A 22,648-nucleotide genomic window follows, 5' to 3' on the forward strand; every position below is an offset into this window, starting at 1 on the left:
AACTCCAAATAGAGTGGACCAGAAAAGAAATTCCTCCTGACACATAATAGTCAAAACATCAAGTACCCAAAGCAAAGAAAGAATACTAAAAGCAGTAAGGGGAAAAGGCCATGTAACATATAAAGGTAGACCAATCAGAATCACACCCGACTTCTCAACAGAGACTATGAAAGCTAGAAGATCCTGGGCAGACATCATACAGACCCTAAGAGAACACAAGTGTCAGCCCAAGCTGTGATACCCAGCAAAACTCTCAATCACCATATATGGAGAGACCAAGATATTCCAGGACAAAACAAAATTTACACAATATCTGACCACCAACCCAGCACTACAATGAATTCCAGGATAAAAACCCAATACAAGGAGGGAAACCACATACTAATAAAAACCAGAAAATACCTGAGAAAGAAAACCAAAAGAAGAAAGACACACAGGCACAATTCAACCTCTAAAAACAAAAATAGGAGGAAACAGCAACCACTATTCCTTAATATCTGTTAACATAAATAGAGTCAATTCCCCAATAAAAAGAAATAGACTCTCAGACTGGATACATAAACAGAATCCAGCATTTTGCTGCATACAGAAAACTCATCTCATAGACAAAGACAGACACTATCTCAGAGTAATAGGTTGGGAAAAAAATCTTCCAAGCAAATGGCCCCAAGAAGCAAGCTGGAGTGGCCATTCTAATATTGAATAAAGTAGATTTTCAACCAAAAGTTATCAAAAAGACAAGGAAGGACACTTTTTACTCATTACAAGGAAAATTTGTCAGGAGGAACTCTCAATCCTTAACACAAGAGCCTCCATATTCATAAAAGAAACCCTACTAAAACTCAAAAAATATATTGCACCCCATATAATAATAGTGGGAGACCTCAATACCCCACACTCATCAATAGACAGATCGTGGAAACAGAAGCTGAACAAGGACGCAGTGAAACTAGCAGAGGTTATGAACCAATTGGTATTAATAGATATCTACAGAACATTTCATCCTAAAACACAAGAATACAACTTCTTTTCAGCACCTTAGGGCATCTTCTCTAAAATTGACCACATAATCGGTCACAGAACAAGCCTCAATAGATATGAGAAGATTGAAATACTCCCATGCATCCTATCAGATCACCATGGTCTAAGGCTTGGTTTAATAGCAAAGACAACAGAAGCCCATATACACATGGAAACTAAACAATGTTCTATTAAATGATAGCATGGTCAAATAAGGAAGGAAATTAAGGATTTTCTAGAATTTAATGAAAACAAAAACACAACATACCCAAACCGATGCGATGCAATGAAAGCAGCACTGAGAGGAAAAGTCATAGCTCTGAGTGCTTCCATTAAGAAACTGAAGAGAGCATGCACTAGCAACTTGACAGCACAGTTGAAAGCTCTAGAACAAAAGGAAGCAGGTACACCCAAGAGGAGTAGACCGCAAGAAATAAACTCAGAGCAGAAATTGACCAAATAGAAACAAAAAGAACCATTCAAAGAATCATAAATGCCAAGAGCTGGTTCTTTGAGAAAATTAACAAGATTGAGAAACCCTTAGCCAGATTAACTAGAAGGCAAAGAGAGTGTTCGAATTACCAAAATCAGAAATGAAAGTGGAGACATAATAACTGAAACTGAGGAAATTCAAGAAATCATCAGATCCTACTATAAAAGCCTATACTCAACAAAGCTTGAAAATCTGGAGGAAATGGATGAATTCCTAGACAGATACCAGAAACTAAAGTTAAACCAGGACCAGGTAAACCATCTAGATAATCCTATAATACCTAAAGAAATAGAAGCAGTCATTAAAAGCCTCCAAACCAAAAAAAAAAAAAAAAAAAAAAAAAAAAAAAAAAATCCCAGGTCCAGATGGGTTCAGTGCAGAATTCTATCACACACTTATTGATGACCTAATACCAATACTCTCCAAACTATTCCACAAAATAGAATCAGATGGAAAACTACTTAACTCATTGTTCGAGGCCACAATAACCCTTGTTCCTAAACCACACAAAGACCCTACAAGGAAAGAGAACTTCAAATCAATCTCACTTTTGAACATTGATGCAAAAATACTCACCAAAATCCTTGAAACCCAAATCTAAGAACACATCAAAACGATCATTCACCATGATCAAGTAGGTTTCATCCCTGGGATGCAGGGATGGTTTAATATTCAGAAATCCATCAATGTAATCCACAATATAAACAAACTCAAAGGGAAAAAAACATGGTCATATCACTAGATGCTGAGAAAGCATTTGACAAAATTCAACACTCCTTCATGTTAAAAGTCTTGGAAAGAACAAGAATCGAAGGCCTATACCTATACATAATAAAAGCAATATACAGCAAACCAATAGCCAATATCAAACTTAATGGTGAGAAGCTTGAAGCAATCCCACTAAAATTAGGGACTAGACAAGGCTGCCCAGTTTCCCCTACCTACTCAACATAGTACTGGAAGTCCTGTCAAGAGCAATTAGATAGCAAAAGGATAAAAATTGGAAAGGAAGAAGTAAAAACATCACTGTTTGCAGATGACATGATAGTGTAGGTAAGTTACCCCAAAAATTCCACCAGAGAACTTTTACAGCTGATAAACTAGTTCAACAAAGTGACTGCATATAAAATTAACTCAAACAAATCAGTAGCCTTCCTCTACTCAAAGGACAAACATGCTGAGAAAGAAATTAGGGAAAAGATACCCTTCTCGATAGTCACAAACAATATTAAATACCTTGGTATGACTCTAACGAAGCAAGTGAAGGACCTGTATGATAAGAACTTCATATATCTAAAGAAGGAAATCGATGACGATCTCAGAAAATGCAAAGATCTACCATGCTCATGAATTGGAAGAATCAACATTGTAAAAATGGCCATCTTACCAAAAGCAATCTACAGATTCAATGCAATCCCCATCAAAATTCCAACCCAATTCTTCATTGAGTCGGAAAGAGCAATGTGCCATTTCATGTGGAATAACAAAAGACCTAGAATAGTAAAATCCACCCTCAACAGCAAGAAAACATCTTCGGGTATCACCATTCCTGACCTCAAGCTATATTACACGGTAATTGTGCTAAAAACTGCATGGTACTGGTACAGAGATAGGCATGTGGATCAATGGAATAGAATAGAAGATCAGAAATGAGCCCTCATGTATATGGTCACTTGATTTTTGACAAATGAGATGTAAACATTCAATGGAAAGAGGACAAATTCTTCAACAATTGGTGTTGGTCCAATTGCACTCAGCATGCAGAAGAATGAAAATAGACCCTTTCTTATCTCCTTGTACAAAGATCAAGTTCAAGTGAATCAAAGATCTCCATATTAAACCAATTACACTGAAAGTATTAGAAGAGATATTAGGGAAAAACTTAGAACGGATAGGCACAGGAGAAAATTTCCAGAAGAGAACACCAATGGCTCTTGTGCTAAGGTCAAAGATTGACAAATGGGACTTAATGAGATTGCAAAGTTTCTGTAAGGCTAAGGACACTGTCAAGAAAACAAAACTGCAGCCAACAGAATGGGAAAAGATTTTTACCATCCCCACATCAGATAGAGGCCTAATATCCAAGGTATACAAAGAACTCAAAAAGCTAGACACCAGAGAATCAAACAACCCTATTAAAAAATGGGGTATAGAGCTAAACAAAAAGTTCTCAATTGAGGAATATTGAATGGCTGAGAAGCATCTAAGGAAGTGCTCGACATGCCTAGTCATCAGGGAAATGCAAATCAAAACAACCCTGAGATTCCACCTCACACCAGTCAGAATGGTTAAGATCAAAAATTCAGATGGCAGCAAATGCTGGCGAGGATGCAGAGAAAGAGGAACACTTCTACACTTTTGGTGGGGTTGTAATCTGCTACAACCACTCACGAAATCAGTCTGGCGATTCCTCAGAAAATTGGACATAGTACTAACTGAAGACCCAGTTATTTCACTTCTGAGCATTTACCTCAGCGTTGCTACAACATACAAAAAAGACACATGCACCACAATGTTCATAACAGCCCTATTTATAATAGCCAGAAGTTGGAAAGAACCCAGATGTCCTTCAGTAGATGAATGGATACAAAAATTGTGGTACATTTACACAATGGAGTACTACTCAGCTATCAGAAACAATGACTTTTCGAAATTCTTAAGAAAATGGATGCATCTAGAAAATATCGTCCTGAGTGAAGTAACCCAGTCACAAAAGAACAGACATAATATGCAGTCACTGATAATTTGATACTAACCCCAGAAAGCTCTCAACACCCCATGAACAAATCACTGACTATATGAAATTCAAGAAAACAATGGCCAAAAAAAAAGAAAAACCAATATGCTTAATCTTTACATACCATCAAAACTTTGACTAATTCCAGATTACATCTTGTTTTACATGTACTTTATGCTCATTGTAACTAGTAAGATTTTAATACATACCATCAAACCTTTAAATAAAAGTACTGACAAAATGAATTCATTTGTAAAAATGCTTTTAAAATCTGTACAATTATCTTTGTTTTTTAAATTAAGTTGTTCAATTAAAAAAAAAGAAGAATGAAATAACTGGGGATTGGGGGGTCTTAGAAATGGGTATGTGTTCTCACCATGTGTCATATGGTCCCTTTAATTCAGTCTCTTATCTGTTGTCTTTTGGCATAACTAAATATATGAGGCTGATGATTTATAAAAAAACAAAACAAAACAAAACAAAAAAAAAACAAAACAAAAAGATGTAGACTTTGGTTCCTGATTGGCTTTAAAGTACAAGAGCATATGCTCAACTTCCAGTGAGTTTTATGGGCTACTTCAAATTGTGGAAAAGACACCAAACCAACATAAAGATTGGAAGAGAATAATTGGTGCCTATAAGTTATTTAAGGGGATAACATTTAAAGCGTAAAGAAAACATAGCCATTAAAAGAAAAAAGAAATACATTTTTTCCAATAATGAGCAAAGAACTTTACCCTATTCTCTACTTCTCATATCATACTATCTCATGGAAAAATTCAGGAATTGACAGATGAACTTTTGGAGGATGCAATTTATCCCTTTACTTTGCCAATAATTTTCTGGAGACTATTTCTTGTTATTACTGTGTCACTAGAGAGTCATTCAATGAACTGCTACACCAAAGAATTTTAAAGAAACATGATAGAAATGGGTCTCTGGTAATTTTAGGACACACATTGTAATTATATAAAGTAATACTACTTGTCTATTTTGAATTTTTATTTTAATGTATTCTATAAAATCTATATAAATAAATTGATAAATATATTTTATAAGTAGTATTCTTATAGAGTAAGTATAATATGGATTAAAAAATAAAGAGGAAAGTTTTTCTATTCTATTTTTAAAACATTTATTGGTATGTCTTGTTCTTTCAATGGACCTCTTAGTTACACATTAATAATGTAATTTTTGTCTCCAGATGATTATTGGCTAAGCAAGTATAGATGTGTCCTCAGAAGTTTTATGTGTCAAAACCTGTATGCCTTTCAGAAAAACTGGAGAGACAGATTAATTAGGTTTTTGCTACAAAGAGAGACCCCAAAATCAGATTAATGAGGAATATTCTTTTACATCTCTATTACCCTCTCTAATATCTCACTTAACAAAAGACAGATTATTTTTTCTTTTAGTCTGTTGTTTTTGCCATAAAACTTTTTGATCATGATGTATGTTATCTCAGGGGCATAATGGATTTATCATTTTGAGTAGATTAATAACTGTTATAATGCTGAATATGGTGAATGCCCAAAGATAGAATACAAACAAATGAAAACTTATTTGGATCCTAGATATTATTGGTTTTGTTGTGTTATTTGTTTGTTTATTTGAGATGGGCTTTCTCTTTCTAACCCTGGTTGTTCTGGAGTTCACTACATAGAGCAGGCTGACTTCAGAGATCTGCATGCTTCTGTCATGCAAGTTCTGAAATTTGGGCCACGATACTCAGACTTAGATTCTGAATAATTTTTAAGAGTAAAATAATGTATATTTTAAAAAGTTTACTGACATCAATAAATGAAACAATGCTACTTGTAGGGAACTAAAATTCTAGACACTTGAACTCCACATCTTTGTGTTATCAGTGACATTTCTAAAAATCCTTTTAATATGAAAGAACCACTTGGGCCATTTTTGTATTTTTATTATTCTATTACCAAGCAGTTATTGTCCAAAATAATAGATTTTATATTTTATTCATGTTCTTTGTTCTTGGCAAGTAGCCAAACAATAAAAATATCTAGATGTCGCAAATAAGGCAAAATATGTTGTCTTTTCTGTCTTTGCATGTAAAAATATTATTTTTACAATAACAGGAATACAGAGGAAAAATATTATACCCTTCATAAATAAAGCTAAACCAAATGGCTTATAATGGAAAGTGATAAAGAAATAGTCTTTATCATATTGTGCAATTTTTTAAACTATCAATTTGTTTGACAGATGCATGTTTTTCTATAAAATAAGAAAGTGGGCCAGTTTTATTTTATTCATCCCTTGGCATTTTGCTTATTGTTCATGAATTTGGATGATTGGAAACTAAAGAGACCACCCAGTGAGGTGAGACCAGGAAGTCCTCTGCTGTATATATGTTGGAGAGGCCTGGAACCAGCTTGTGTATGCTGCCTAGTTGGTGGTAGCTCAGTATCTGAGAGATCTCAGGGGTCCAGGCTAGTTGAGACTGTTGGTCTTCCTATGGGGTTGCCCTCCTCCTCAGCTTCTTCCAGTCTTTCCCTAATTTAATCACAGGGGTCCCCAACTTTAGTCCAGTGGTTGGGTGTGAGTATCTGCCTCTGGAAGAAGTTGTGCCTAACCGTTGAGACATTTGAGGCCCCGGGGTGGTGATGGTGGGTGATATACTCTTGGAGACAGGGGAGGAGAATGGAAAGAGAAATTGTAGAAGTGTGGACCACCAGGAGGGAGGCAATGACTAGACTGTAAAAAAAACTTAAGTCATTAAAAAAAGATTACTCAAAATCAAGTAAAATTTTATCATTTTGGGTGATTTACAGCACATATAACAAACTGGTCAGTTGTTTGTCTTAATGCAATATTTTCCTTCAAAATCCTATAAAATAGATTCTTTTAGATCTCATATCCACTGAAATTGCCTCACTTCTTATGACAGAGAGTTTTTAGAGGGCCTCAAAAAGTGTCCCTATGCTAATAAGTTTCTCTGCAACAAGCCTCCCTGGGATTCAGGAAAATGAGCCTCTCTTCCAGTTATAAATTGTATTTTTCTTCCTGAAGAAGACACTTCAATGCACAATTCAAAAACTTTTAATGGAAAATATGCAAAAATTGGCTTCCTTCAAAGGCTAATTTATTCCTATTTATGAAGGTTCATTTCCTCTTTCACTTTACTGATTGCAGCTTTAAGAACCCTTTAGAGAGAAATAATTCTTTTGAAATTACTCTCCACCTTCGTTTGTACACTTGTTGCCCTAATCCACATCCTTATTACCTTATACTTAAGTTACTAATATATCCTCCCAAAAGCTCTTATCATCCAGTTCTGCCTTCTGAGTGTTCTTTTGGGGAATTGTAGAGGCAAAAAATGTTGGGTCAGAATCTTGCCTCTCCTATTTACTTGCTTTCCCATCTTTAAGAAATTAATTATGCTTCTTATTTCAATTAAGTAATAGACAACTTAAGAACATACCATTAATTCCTACTTTAAAGGAAGGATTCAATGAGATGACACATATATAAAATATTCTAATAATTTCATTCCCCTGCCTTGGTTCTCATAACTTTATGTATCTGATTATTTCCATGCTCTAAGAGTTTGTTTGCATGTATCTACAAAAAACGTCTCATTACACCCTGTTTCCCAAAACGCCCTGTGATTCAGAAAAGTGTTTTGCTCAATATCTCTCAAATACAGGTATTGCTATGTTCCCTTTAGTATTTGATCCTAATTTTTCTTTCCTAGAGCTACTTACTTCCTTCTCATTAAATTTGCCATCCTTCAGCAATGTTGATGCTTTATTGTGGTTTTGCTATATTTGTTTAAGTTCTGTACCCTTGCCCTTTGCATTTTAGTATGTTTATTTAACCACAGTTTTCAAACTTTGCTTTTTGATATTATTATTACATATATCTCTATATATGAGAGCAATAAAAGAAGTATGAGTTAGGAAATTTTGAGAGAGCAAGAGTTTTCAAATGAAAGGGGCTAGAAGGAAGGAAGGGAAAGATGAAAATGTTATGTTTGCATTTAATTTATAAATAATAATACGATTTCAAGTTAAACAGAAAACAACCTAGTTACCTATTAGCCTCATCTAAAGAAATACTATTTATGCAACTATTCTTGCAATCATAGAATTATTTTGTCACATTTAAAGTCTTCAAATTGCTACCTTTAAAAACTTAAAGAAATGTTCCTTGCACTCCTGAAATTACAAAAGCCTGACTGTGTTCCAGAATGATGTGTTCTACTTTTTGGGAAGCACAAGTTAATGGAAACAAAAACAACAGCAGCAATAAGAACAACATACCCTTAACATTTAAAAAAAGAGCTTAATGTCTACTGAGAATCCAGGACTTACTTACTTCCCCAAACAGATTCATACTGTGGTCACACAATTTAATAGCAGATTATATACTATGCTATGTCATCTAATTATTAAGAACAGAAGTTATACCTCTAAATTCCATCATCTTTACGCAACATTACAAAAAACTGATTATTATTTTATTTCATTAAGTATCTGTTGGGTAATTAAGTATAAAATAGTTCACATTGATAGTCTATGTATATACAGACAAAAATTCAGAGTGTTTAAGAAGTGGTTTATCCAAGAGTTTGTGTTGACTGGTTCTAATCCAAAAGTATTTGAGGTCAAAATTCACTTTTGTGTTGTATTTTTTACTCAGTAGTTGAGGAAATATTGATGTGAGTTTAATAAGTATAAAACATAGAAAGTTAGGCAAAGACATAACAATTGAGTCACAAAAATCATTAATCTAAAATGACATAATATAAAAAGATCTCTTTCGCTATCAGTAGAGTTGTAACTGGCCATGTTTTTAGTAGACTATGAAAAAGAAGAAAATCTATAACCATAATTATTAAATCATGTTGATTGCTTAGGAAACATGAGATTTTCTTGATCCTACTTTTAGATATATTCCCTTAAAAATAAAATGGATATTAGTGAATAATATTCTCAATAATAGCTATTACTACTTATTGAATGCTACTTTTAGAGCTCCTAAGATCACTGAAAATCTAATTGTAAACTTTTTTCCAGAATAGGGAATATATATGATGTAGTAAACAAGAAGAAAGGTAGCATCCAGGTTGATGGGTAAAATGGTATAGCTGTCCTAAATATAGATTATTATTACTGGGATATGGACACACAGACCACCAACTGGACTCAGCAATTAGTTAGTTAGGGATGCTTGTTAGTTAGCATTTTTCGTTTGTCCACTGATTTGTTTCTTCTAGATGACTTACATATTTGCCTGAGTTAAATTGGTTTTGCCTGAATTGGGTCACTAACTTCTGATCTGTTTCTTCCCTTGTTAGAGATGATGATAGGTAAGGCTACCTGAGTACAAGAGAGAGGTGAGGTAAGTTTTGAAGCTTTCTTCTAGCAACATTAAGGCATTTGTGAAAAAAGCCTTCACTGGATCAGGTGCTGAGGTGGGAGAGGGAAGTTGGGAGAACGGGCACCTCCATGGAGGCAATGGGAGAGGGAGGGAGAATGGGATTGGTGGAAAGGAGATAACACCTGAATGGTCAATACAGAGAATATCCAATAAACAAGAAAAGAAAAAAGAAAAAAAAAAGACATCTGTGAATGTGGTGACACTGGTCACTTGTCAGGAAAGGGTTTCTTTCTTCTTCTCTTCCAGGCTTTAGATTCAAAGTTCAACAGGTCTGAAAGTATACATGTATTTTTCCAAGAAGGATAATACCCTAGAAAACTGGCTCACAGTGCTCAAACTCACAAGGGACAGATTTGCATCAGTACGCCAATTTAATAATTTATAGTACAGAAAAGAACTGCCAAATGGACTGAGATGTGTGTTGGCCTGTCAGCTTAGTCTCTTTTCAGTAGGGATGCCAAATCAAAAAACTAAATTAACAACAGATTGGAGCTGGATACATCTATGCAATCAGAATTAAGAGGACTGCAAGGTCGAGCTTGTTTCATCACATAGTTCAGCCTGGAAGAATAAATACCCTATTTCATTGCCAGTCCTCACAAGTCATGGTCCTATCATCAATCAGCCCAGACTCTTAGCTTCTAATGCTAAAATCATTTCTTCAACACCCCTGTGACTTTTTATTGGACATCCTTGAGTGCTAGGCATAGCTCCACCTAGGTCGCTAACGGTTCTGGTTTTAGAAGATGCATTCGTTGCAAAATGAGCTGTTGCAGTTCCAGGCTGCCCTCCTACAAAAACGTGGTCTTCTATTTCCTTCTTTCATCAATCTTATCTGTGAATCAAAACGCTACTCTTTGACCTAACCCACAAGTATTTATGTTTTTCTTCTTTACTATGGTTATTACCCAGAAAGTTCGTTGCAGCTGCAGGCTGCATATTCTAAGTGTGGTTCTTTCACATGCCTGTAAAGGTTTGTGCTACTTTGTAAGCCCCGTTTCTCAGAATTTTTCTGAAACTTAGCTGAATGTGTTGTTCTGAAGTGTGTGGTATTGACTTGCGTAATTCTGAAGATCCCTTAGACACTGTGAAGACTCACTGTGTAGAGTCCAGTTACACTGAAGGCAGATCTGCAATAGGTCATGCTTTTCATTGTTTACATGTACATTATTTAAGAACTCATTTATTCACCCACTTCCACACTTTTCATTGAAATAACATTCATGAAAATGCTTTGTTTGCAATACAGAGATTCTCTAGACATAGTCATTGCTCTCAGTATGGTGTGGTTTTCAGTAGAGCAAAGGCACAATAAATAAAGCAGGTAAAGTGCAGATTAAAACAGGAATCTAGACATGAACTGATTGAGATGAGGATGATCTAGACTGAGTAGAGAGTTTAAACTGAGATATTTCTGTTGTTAGTTTTGATGTGTATTTTGAAGTTTCCTCAGCCTTTGCCTCCCAGAATTCAAAGAACAGCAGCTTTCCATTTCTTAGATAAATTTTCTTTATATTTGGCTCAGAAGTCTTGACCCAAAACCTACTGAATACAGCAAGAAAAACATTTTGTTTGTGTGGAAGGAAATAAGGTAGGTAACGGCTAAGAAGGCAGAGAGGGATTAGTTGTTGGTGCAGCACAAAATGAAATAAAGAAGAAATCACACTTCACTAACGTCATCTGCTCAAGGGACTTACCTTCGTTCTGTGCAAGTAAGGTTTCTGTGGTGAGACATTAATGTGCTACACTTCCTCTTTCAACATAATTTTTTTCAGTTATCAGCAGGATATGTGCTTGCTGCCCTGAGCTGTACTTTGTTACTCCCATCTCTTTGCAACTATACAAGACACCTTATTCCAGCTCAACATCAGGGTAAGTTCTAGGCCAACACCTGTAACTTTGTAGTTCTGTTTGGGGAGATTGGTGGAGATAGGAAGATCAGGAGAGGAGCAAATGTGAAGGCAGTGTTTTGAATAAAGTGGTCTCAGGTTTCAGGTCTCAGGGTTCTTACAGAGGGAACAAATGTGATTTGCCTTTGGGTCTAGCCAGAGTTCGAAGTGAAGTAGAATGTGATCAGCCTCCACTGTTAAAACAGCAGTATAAAGGATGTAATACGACTTACTGCTTGCTAAAGGAGCTTTCTGTAGTGTTGACAAGGAATAGTAGATGCCACAAAAGGTAAGTACAGGGTTGTATTTAGTCTCATTGGGGACAATTTGAAATACTTAGCCAATAAAAAAGAGTTTGAATTTCTGCTGTATATAACTTATCTAGTTTCATATGAAAAAATTATGTTTAAGCTCTTAATGGTGAGCTTAGCTTACAGAAATATTGAGACAAGTAGTATTTTCCTCTAGCATAAATGAAGAATTTCTGATAATGTATTTTGGGGCTTAAAGGTCTGTACAGATAAAATCCTTCCTGATACAGTCAAATTAAAGGACTGGGAAATATTTACAATATGAAATTACTCAAACACTTCATGTGGAAGCCAACCGCTCTACAGCAGGGTTTTGCAACCTTATCAACATTGACATTTTTGCTAGAGAACAACGTTGACATACAGAACTGTCCTGTGTACTGTAGTATTCTCCAGCAGCCACCCAAGAGATGACAGTTATTGCCTACCCCTCCCTCACTTGCTACAGTGAAAAAGGTCCACACTCATTGTCAAGGCATATGTGCATGACAAGGGGCAGGCATTGGAGGTAAAATTCTGTCCTTTCCTCTACCTTTTGAGAACCATTGACATGCATATTGATTTAACTAAATGACTTGACAAAAAATGTTTAAGACAAAAACTTTTGTTTGATAAACAGTCCCTTAATATAATGTGATATAATTGTGATCTGGTCTTTACAAAAACAGAAAGATAATGCTCTTTCTTGAAGTCAATAAATTTGGTCTCCTAAGAAGGTTGATGTGACATGTACTGTTACTGATGCAGAAATAATAAAAGAGTGTTTTGAATGTTAAAAAAAAAAAAAGATGAAACCACTTGAAAACATTCAGGTAATTAGTGGCATAATTACAGCTAGGAACTGAGTTTTAAAACATATGTTTGTTTTCCCCTACAGAGGACTGCCTTTTTTAAGTAGTATAAAACTATTTATGACCCTTTTGATTGTCAGTTTGTTCAGAGGTATTCTTTGATGTTTTTAAACAGTCATTGGTGTTCTAATTTTATTCCTCTAGATAGCAGAGTCCAGATTGAGACACTTAGTTTTTCAGTGAATGCATTTAGAGTAGAGCTAGCAGTAGTGAGTCAAAAGCCAGCTTCTCTAGGGAGTTATTTATGGCAGACTGTGCTTGGATAATTCCAAAATTAGTCTACATACATTAACGCCGATTGTGCCCTGCTTTTCGGGAGAAGAGAGTCTCAATTCTTAGAATTCTTCAAGTGGGGATATTTTTGTTTTGCTTGTTTAAATAGATGCAGAGAATCATTGTTATATTTACTAATTAGAGAATTTAACTATGAAAAAACTAAACTACAAGACACACGGGTAGGTAATATGCAGATACACTTAGGGTTTCTAATTGTCTAGACTATACTGATTTATCAGGTCATAAATTTAGGGCAGTGCTTTTTATAATGGTTTTTGCTGAATCTAGTCCCTCTTTGTTCAAGTCCAGTTCTTTTTTAGGCCCTAATTGAGAAAGTTGTCTAGTAGTAGAGGAGCAAAGAACTCCCAAGTCTGTGAGCACAGTTAAGGAGGGCAGTTTGGAGGTGGTACTTGGTGGCTGTGTTTCAGAGAAGTGATTTGGCATCCAATGAAGCCCATGTCATGGTTCTAACAAAGAACTCAATGATGTTGGCTGTGAAACCACAGTAAGCACAATTTTCCACAACCAGGGCTATGGTTGGGTGGGGAGTTCTACAGTATATTTTAATTAAATTATCCAAAAAGTTTACTTGAGGTTCAGATCAGGATTTTAAAGCCACTGGCTCCTTCAAGAAACAAAACAATTAATGTAGGGTTGCTGTTGCAAGGAAGCAAATCCTGGACACAGAACACTCTATTCACGACATTGGTATTTCATAACTATAGTGCATGTTGTCACCAAGAAGAATGTGGACATATGTGCTTTCAGTAGTTTTATTAGAACAGTGATTTTGTTTTCTTCCCACTAGTCTCTAGTTCTTTCTCTTTTTCAATTTTTATAAGACAACAAGCCTACTATCAAGGAAAATAGTAAATTTTGATATATATGTTTGCTAAGTTGTGCTCATTTCTTAATGGCAAGAAGAGGAGAGCTGAGATGGTGAAAATCCATAGAGCTCATACTTAGGGAATGAATAGAGCTTAATCACAGAACTGGCTTTCCATACTGAGTCCATTGCTTAATAGTTTCAGGGAAATGAGATTGCTTATTTGAGTGCTAGTATCCTTAAGTTTCAATTAGATGATATTCACCAGTACTATCTATCACTTGTAATTATCATTCAACAATGATTTTTTGATAATTACACATATTTGTAATGCTCTAAGTATATGTACCCATCAGGGGTACTGACTGCATCAGGATCTGGAAGTGGCAGTAGTGTCAGGGTTGTTCCCATAACAGACAGGATAAGTTAGAGCTAGAACAGAGTTAAAGACCACTGATTCTTAGTTTAATAATAAAGAAATGACAAAAATTGGGCTTATTACATCAATGTCAAGAATTAGTATTTGATTAGTAGAATGAAAGTCTCTTTGATCTAAGTGTAGTATTTAAAAAATATTCTACTGTTTTCAGTCTTCCCTATCCTACAAGTCTTGCTCAACTCAACACTCCTTCCATCAAAGCCAAAATTAATATGTACCAAAGTTTCTTTCTGAAATCTACTATGATTTGAGCCCCCAGGCAAAACTTCATAAAAATCCCTGATTTTGATATGGCACCACCTTGACACCTGGTAGGACTACCCAGAGACCTAGTGGGCAGTCATTTGTCATATACACACAACTCATATGGATAAAAGTGCTAGAACTACATCTAAGATGTGCAGGGTCTTTATCTTTAAGGAGAGTATGTTCCATATAAATTGCATCTTAAAATATTTTTCCATGCAAAACCTTGTTTAGAAACGGAGTTTCAGCTCTCTCTAGTTTTATAAAGAAGTATTATTACAAATCAAATTACAATACCCTCCAGACCTGGAGAAATAAAATTAATCCTGATGAGAGTCAACTTCTTGATCTTTTAAAAGTATAAGAATAAAATTCTTAATTTCTACAAAATTATTGGTATACATATGGATAGCATTGGGTAACTTATGGGAAAACAGGAACTTGGATTTAGGGTTTTACTATGAGTTAAGGACAAATCTCATCCCATAATTATATAGACATTCTGAGTGATCTCTTTGTGAAAACTGAATATTTAGTTATTTAGGGAGGGGAGCTGCTTTTTGGTAACTATTAAAACCTTGGCCTTACCATTAGTGAATCAGACTCAAAAACCTAATATAAACACATATCTTGAAGTAAAATTTATTTCTACAAAAATATAGTGCTAAATGATGAAATTGTACTTAAACATATAAGATTCCTACTAGAAATTAAAAAAACCTGGAATTATAGGCTTTTTGGTCTTACAACTTTATTTTATAAAAAGAGGGATACATGTACAGAATTTTAAAGGCATTTTGGCATAACACTATATGAATATATTTTTGTCAGTACTTAATTCTTTTAGAGGTTTGTTTTAATTTCTTACATGTTCTGAGTTCTTGAAGCTTAACCTCATCTCAAGGAGAGTGAAAGATTATGGTTTTTGACTGGGAAAGCAGTTTATGTGACAGAATTTCTCGACTGTTTGCTAACATACACTGTATACCTTTGTTCAGTAGGACAAACTATATATACCGTCCCAAGATATACAATCTTACTATAAGAAAAGTATATTTTCTTAGTGAAATCTACAAATACAGTAAGATCTGAAAGAAGAAGAGCCAAAGTACAGTTCCCCAGTGCTGGAAAACTATTGACCTCTGAGAAAAGGAATTTTATCATGGAGAGCATATATATGCATTTGGTATGTCTTTGGACTAGTTAGCATGGTACATTTTAAAGTGGAGTTTAGTGTTGATGTTGAAAACAAATGTTCATGGAAAAGAAAGAAATCTATGAATCTTGACAAATCTTGATAGAGAGTGCACATTTCAAAGGTATCAGTATAAGAAAGAAGTAAATATTATGTTTTATAATAAAATTGTATTTGACTTTCTTGACTTGTTCTTGAAATTTTAAGTTTCATGTCTTACCAAGTTTAGAGCTTATTATTTATCATTTCAATTGCTTTAGTAGTCAGGAGTAAGTTTTGTTTTTGACTTAGTCTTTTGTGGTCTGAGTACTGAATGTATGTTCCACACAGTTCTGGCAAGTCTGAACTGTTGGACAACCTACATATACCCAAATGATGTGAATTTCCTATGTTCTGTCTTTTAACACTAGTTTCCAAAGTGTTGCTGGAGGATCACTCTGAACTTCAAGTGTAGTTCCATTAGAATTCTTATCAGTATCTTTCCCCAAATGGCTTCAAAACATTTTTAAGGTATGGTGCCATCTGCCTTAATCATCTTCCCTTTAAGCTAGCTTCTCTTATTCCATATTTATTATATTCTAGTCCTATTCACCAGCTTTTGTAGAATAACTATTATCTTATTTTAATACCATGGGAATTTTGAATGTTTCTTCTCCTATATTCTATTTACCCTCAAAATTGTTGAAATTCCCTTATCCTTCAAGTTTCAATTTTTGACCTTTTCTATGCAATCCTTCTTTCTGTTTATACATAAATATTTTTAGTATATTTTCATGGCATGTTTTTAAAATATATTATAGTGATTTACTCTTATGTTCTCTCATATATGACTATAAAGTTCTTTTAAAAATACTTATTATTACAATTTTAAATTTTATGTGACTGTCTGTCTGTATACACATGTGCAAGTGTAGGTCAGAAGAGGGCATTAGATTTCCTGGATCTGAAGTAATTGTTAGCCTACATGTGGGTACTGAGAATCAAACTCAGGATGTCTGCAAGAACAAGTGCTCTTAGCTGTTCAACCATTGATGAAAACTTTAAAATATCAGCCAAGAATATTTTCTCCAAAACTTGTTATTCAACTCACTTTTCATCAGTAATTAGCATATATTATATACAAATAAAAATATCTGTTTGCTAAATTAAATTGCAAATTAAGTTCCAGATGAATGCTATTAATAACAATTAATTCATACTGGCATGCTGTGGAAGCCTTTATTGAAAAGGTGCAATGAGAATTCAGCTTTGAAAGATTGCTACAGTATAAATAGAATAGTCAACAATTCAGGCAAACTAGACTTGACTTTATTTTTTTTTCCCCAGACACAATCTCAATTTTCCTTCCCAACCCTGTCCATATAGAGACCAATTTGAGAGTAGAAAGATCTCAACTCAACTGCCACCTTCACTCAGTTAAGATACTGTATATCCTACAATTTCATGGAAGAAAATGCACATGGCACAAAGACCAGTTAGAAGTCTACTTACCAGACTTTTGATTTGAGTACTAACATAAAATAATCCTGTGTCCTTGAAAAAGACACTAATTTTTTTTCTTGAATAAATTGTCATGTTACCAAAACCTATGGTATCTCTTCTACTTACCTCACAGGTATAAAGATTCCTTATCACCCACGCCCTTCACCTAAATTAATATGATATATTGATTTTTACAGATGTCTTAGAATTTTTTCAGTGATTTCTCTAGTATGCTTCAGAGGGATAATATTTGTGAAGATTTGGTGTTTTCTACAAAATTCACCCCAGACTCATAGGATTAGATTCTGCCTTAAAAGTCCATGCAGGGAAAAGGTATAGACATAGTCCTTTCCTTTTAAACTTGCTTTCTAAGTGTAAAGAGCTTTGAGATGTACAAATTCAGTCTTTTATGTTGCCATTCTGAGTCCCAAAAGCAGATAAGAAAACAATTGCTAATAAAAGGAAGCAAGTATACAAATCTGTGATATTTTTATAATTGCAATGAACATTTTTAAACTACAAAAAGCCACAAGAGTCTTATTTCAAGGGCTTTAATTTTTAAGCCTGTACAGACCTGGCTTTCCTAAGCAGTAAAGAATGCATTTTGCAGAGGCTTTTTTTTTTGATAACCTCATAACCTCAAGAATTTTAATTTTACAAAATGCTTTGAGATTAGAGTTTTGAACCACTTTCATACAAAATTTCTTTGAATGTTTACTAGCCACATGGTGATGGATAAAGCACTCTTTGATAGTACTGAAAGAGTTAATAACAGGATGAATATTGTGGTGAGCAAAAGATTAAAGTGGGCCAGTACATTTCAAATGCTGATGCTACATAAATTAAGAATAAAGATCATGTAATGATAAATAAAATTGACTTGAAAGCTCAAATAGGGAAGCTGTTCTGACCTCCAAACCAAGACTGAATGTAGCTAAATGTATAAAGACATAGAATGAGGCTATTGTAAATAAAAGGATCTACAGATGCAGCAAAGGGAAAAAAGGAATGAATCATAAATTTCACCTCTCTCCATGAGACAGGAATGAAAAAACATGTCTAGGTTAAAGGAGAGCAGTGTTGGTAATGGAAGTAAGAGGAGTTACCCAGAGATAGAGAGAGCAAGGGAAAACAGCAGACAGAGGGCTAGCGCAGCACAAACGGAGCTAGAGAAAGAGCAGTGATAAGGAACAGTACCAAAACCAGAGAAAATGAGGGATCATGCCGGATAGTTTTGTCTTACTAGAATTTTATATTGCTTTTATTTCTTGCATTTCAGAATGACACAAATTCTTCAGAGCAAGTGAGGTGTTCCTGTTCCAAGGTTTTATATTTCTGTTGAACCAAGAATAATTTCCCCATCTCTCTCCATCATGGGGATTTCACACTGAATTTTTACTGAGAAGATGAGGGAAACCTCTTACTATTTCCTTTTCTGTTTGGAGAAGAGTTTTTGTAAACAGTTCATGAGAATCTAAATTTGTGACTAATTGTGAATTTCTGGGTTGCACATGTGACAGATTCAGAGGCGCACAAACCCATAATAAAAAAGGTGCAAACTGGTCTTTTGCTTTCTGTTTTGAACAAACTGAGCTCTGCTATGTAACTCAGAGGTATGATGAAAACATGCTCTGTTAGTAAGTGAAACTGTTTGCAGCAGTAAAGAAGAAGAAGAAAAAAATACAACCCACAAATAGCCATGTTTGTTAAGTGCAAAAGTGGAAGTGGGATTCAATTGGGCTCGAAGCATTCTTAGTTCTTGAAATTGTAGTGTGCTGGTAGCTCCCTTTGCTCTCTGGCAGCCTCTGCATAGGTAACAAGTGACAACAGAGGTAATGCCAGAGTTGAAATCAGCATGGTTGTTGGGAAGGATTAGTTTTTATTCAGTTCACCATGGCCTAGAGCTTTCACCATGGTGGATGGAAAACAGAGACAGAACTCATCACCAGTGACCCACATTGTTAAGTTAAGCCTTACCTCCTAATATTTTCAGAGGATCACAGGCTGAAGACATAGAATTTGATATATTAACCAACCAGGGGCATTTCCCATTGAATCTGTGAAAATGGTGGATAAGCTAGCTATACTTCAAAGTTACACCCAGTTGCAAGGAGGCAAGTGACAAAATAACTTATGACTTAGAACAACCCTACAAAAAGGTATGCTTGCTTTATTTATTTATTTATTTATTTATTTATTTATTTATTTATTTATTTATTACCTCTGTGTTGGTTTGAATGAAACATCCTTAGTCACCAAGACTGGAAGATTTTGAGAAGGATGAGGATGTATGCCCTTGTTGAAGTAGGTGTTACCCTGTTGGAGGTGGTATGTCACTGGGATTGAGTAGTGAGATTTCAGAAGCTCGTGCCAGGCCCAGTATTTATATATGTATATCTGTAAATTTGTATATCTCTATTTGTATCTGCATGTCTGTATCTGTCTCTCTCGCTCTCTGCCTGCTGCCTATAGATCAGGATATAAGGCTGTCAGCTACCGCTTCTACTCCATATCTGTTATTTCCCACTGGAATAAGCAGGTACTAACTCCATAAAGTTGTAATCAAATGTCCATTTAAATGAATTTTTAACAAGAGTCGCTTTGATAATGGTGTCTTTTCACAATAGAACACTAGGACAACCTCTAAATTCACTAAATCTCTCTAAATATTAGTCTTTACATGTGTGTTATATGATGAAAATAAGACATATCAATCATTATTGTTTATAATAATAATAAACACTAATAATTTATACTAGTAAATTAGATAAAACATGTGGATATTTCTTTTGCTGATTCTGGACTACAACCTTCATGGTTAAAATATGATTTCTTCCCTTTCAACTTTGAGTACTTCTCTATTCGAAGTCCTCCATAAACACACAGAATGACTTCATTATTCTTTATGACATATCACCAATGATAGGGCAGGTATATTTATATATGAAAGAGAAGAGTAAGAAAAGTTCTGTCTGTGAAATTGTCACTTGGGTTTCTGTTATGTGATTCCATCTCTGTGTATTACAATGGGATTGAAAATGGTAGTAGATTCCATTCGTCCACAAAGAAAGAGAACTTAAAACTGCATCCTCAGAGAAGCAGGGGGAGGGGAAAGGGGCTTTGGAGGGGGGAGGGGATAATATTTTAAATGTAAATACATAAAATATTCAATAAAATATAAAGGTAGCCCCACAACACTTCTGTAGTAAATATACTTAACAGGCAACATAATAAAAGTAAAAATATAAGAAGCTACTTCATATCAAAAACAACTTCAAGTCATGCTTTCTTCCTTCCTTCCTTCTTTCCTTCCTTCCTTCTTTCCTTCCTTCCTTCCTTCCTTCCTTCCTTCCTTCCTTCTTACCTCACTTATTTTTTCACCCTCTTGAAGCTTTGAATAAAATATCCCTGAAATCTCATAAAAGGGATGCTTTTGTAAATTGTTGTGGGGAGGAAAATGAAGATTGATAAGAATATTTATAGAGATTAAAATGCCTCCCATTTGAATCCTCAGATCTTTATCAATCTTTTTTTAGTTCTAGCTTCTTTTTCTTGTATTATGTATAGGCTCAATAGATGATTTTCATCCTGATCTGAGATTTGTATAAGGAAATTACAGTAAGAAAATAAGTTTGTTGCTACTTCCCATTGTCTTCTGCAGGTAACCTCTACAAGTGCAGAACTTGAGAAGCCCTACAGATTAGTTTGTTTTTTTTTATATCTCAATATAATAAATAACTAAAACAATGAATCATCCTATGATATAAACTGTCTAAAAGCTTTGTTCTTATAATGATTACTTTAACATTCATTCAAAATTAAATTTTAAGTTGTTTCCAAAAAGTAGTTTGGATGGCCTGTTTTATTGTTATTAGAGCAATGTTCATTGTGACTGTTAGGTAATGTGTCCTCTCCTGACATTGCACCAGTATAGGATTCTTTTAAAAATTATAAACAATTTTTTAGGATTATAATATAATTATATAATTTTCTCTTTCCTTCTTCCAATCCCTTCAATATATCCACCTTACTTTCTATAAAAATTCATGGTCTTTTTGATGTTGTTGTTGTTGCTGTTGTGTGCTTCTAAATATATAAATATGACCTGCTCACTTCACATAACGACAATTGTATTTATATGTTTTTCAGGACTAACCATTGGGTAGTGGATACTGCTCTTCCCTAGAGAACACTTATTTTTCCCACTCATTGCTGCCTGTAGGTTTTTTTGAAGGGGGGAATGAGTCTAGATTACGTAGGGTTATGGCTTCATGACTTTACCCCTTCTGCATTATGCATTAGCATATCTATAGAAATGTCCCTGTTCGGCTCATGTAAATTCTTTGATGTTTCTAAGAAAATCTCACAGCAAACTTTCCATTCCTATGGCTCTTACAATCTTTCTCAATGATCCCTGAGCCTTAGATGAAGGAGTTATACAGAAGTTGGGGTTCACAACTGTGCATTTTTGCTGGTTGTCGTTTTCTTATTGATCTCTTTATTGAAAAGAGAATTTTCCTTGATGAGGGCTGAGGAATACACTTATCTGAAGGCAGGACAAATATTCAAAATGCAGTTAGGGATGATACTGGTTTAGTGAAATGTCAACTGTTGTTTCTCCTTCAGAATTCTTGTCTTCACTATCCTGGGGTAGTTGACTAGTTTTCAGTACCAGGCACAATTTCTCTCTTATTGAGTGGGTGGAACTTATGTCCAAATTAACACTAAGGTGTGCATGGCAGTATTGATTGTACCCTTGGGGTTATTATGCTATTCTGGTTGTTTATGTGATTCATATGTATCATGTGTATCAGTTGTTCTCTTCCTTTGGCAGCTTGCATGGTTTCCTCTGGTATCATAAATGCTAATTTTGAGGGAGGAAGTTTTTAGACACAGCTCGCGTCCTCTGGGTCCTCTGTCCAAAGTGCATGGTTTCTTCAGCAATATAGACTTATCTTCCACCTTTGTTTAGCAAGGGAAACAACAATAGCCTGTAATGTTTTGGGAGCCTGTTCAATATCCCTAAGCAACAATTCAAAAGAGGTGTCTCATGCCTGGCATTGGGGTTTTGCTAGATAGTATATATCTCTTGGGGGAAAAACTGACAGGTTGGATAGGACCAGCTCATTTAAGTTTTATATTTATATGTATACCAACTAACATGTATAATGCTATAGGGTTCTTTAGAGAGGGACACCTGAGTACTACACTTTCAAAATTACAAGAAGGACGTATTCATAGTTCAGTATGTGAAATTATACATTATTGAAGTGTTCCATGTAAACTGAGAATGGGACACAAGCCCAGGGAGATAGAACAACTTCAAGAGCACTCAAGTAGTGAGCTATTATAATAAAATAATGGAAAGGTAATATTCTCACACTCCCCAAATAAGCCAGATCCATGGCAATGCAAACTCAAGGCATTTTCTAATGCTGGAGAAGCAAGTTTCAGGAATATATTAAAGTGTCACAATG

The sequence above is a fragment of the Micromys minutus genome (assembly GCF_963924665.1).
Source record: "Micromys minutus genome assembly, chromosome: X".
Taxonomy (NCBI): Eukaryota; Metazoa; Chordata; class Mammalia; order Rodentia; family Muridae; genus Micromys; species Micromys minutus.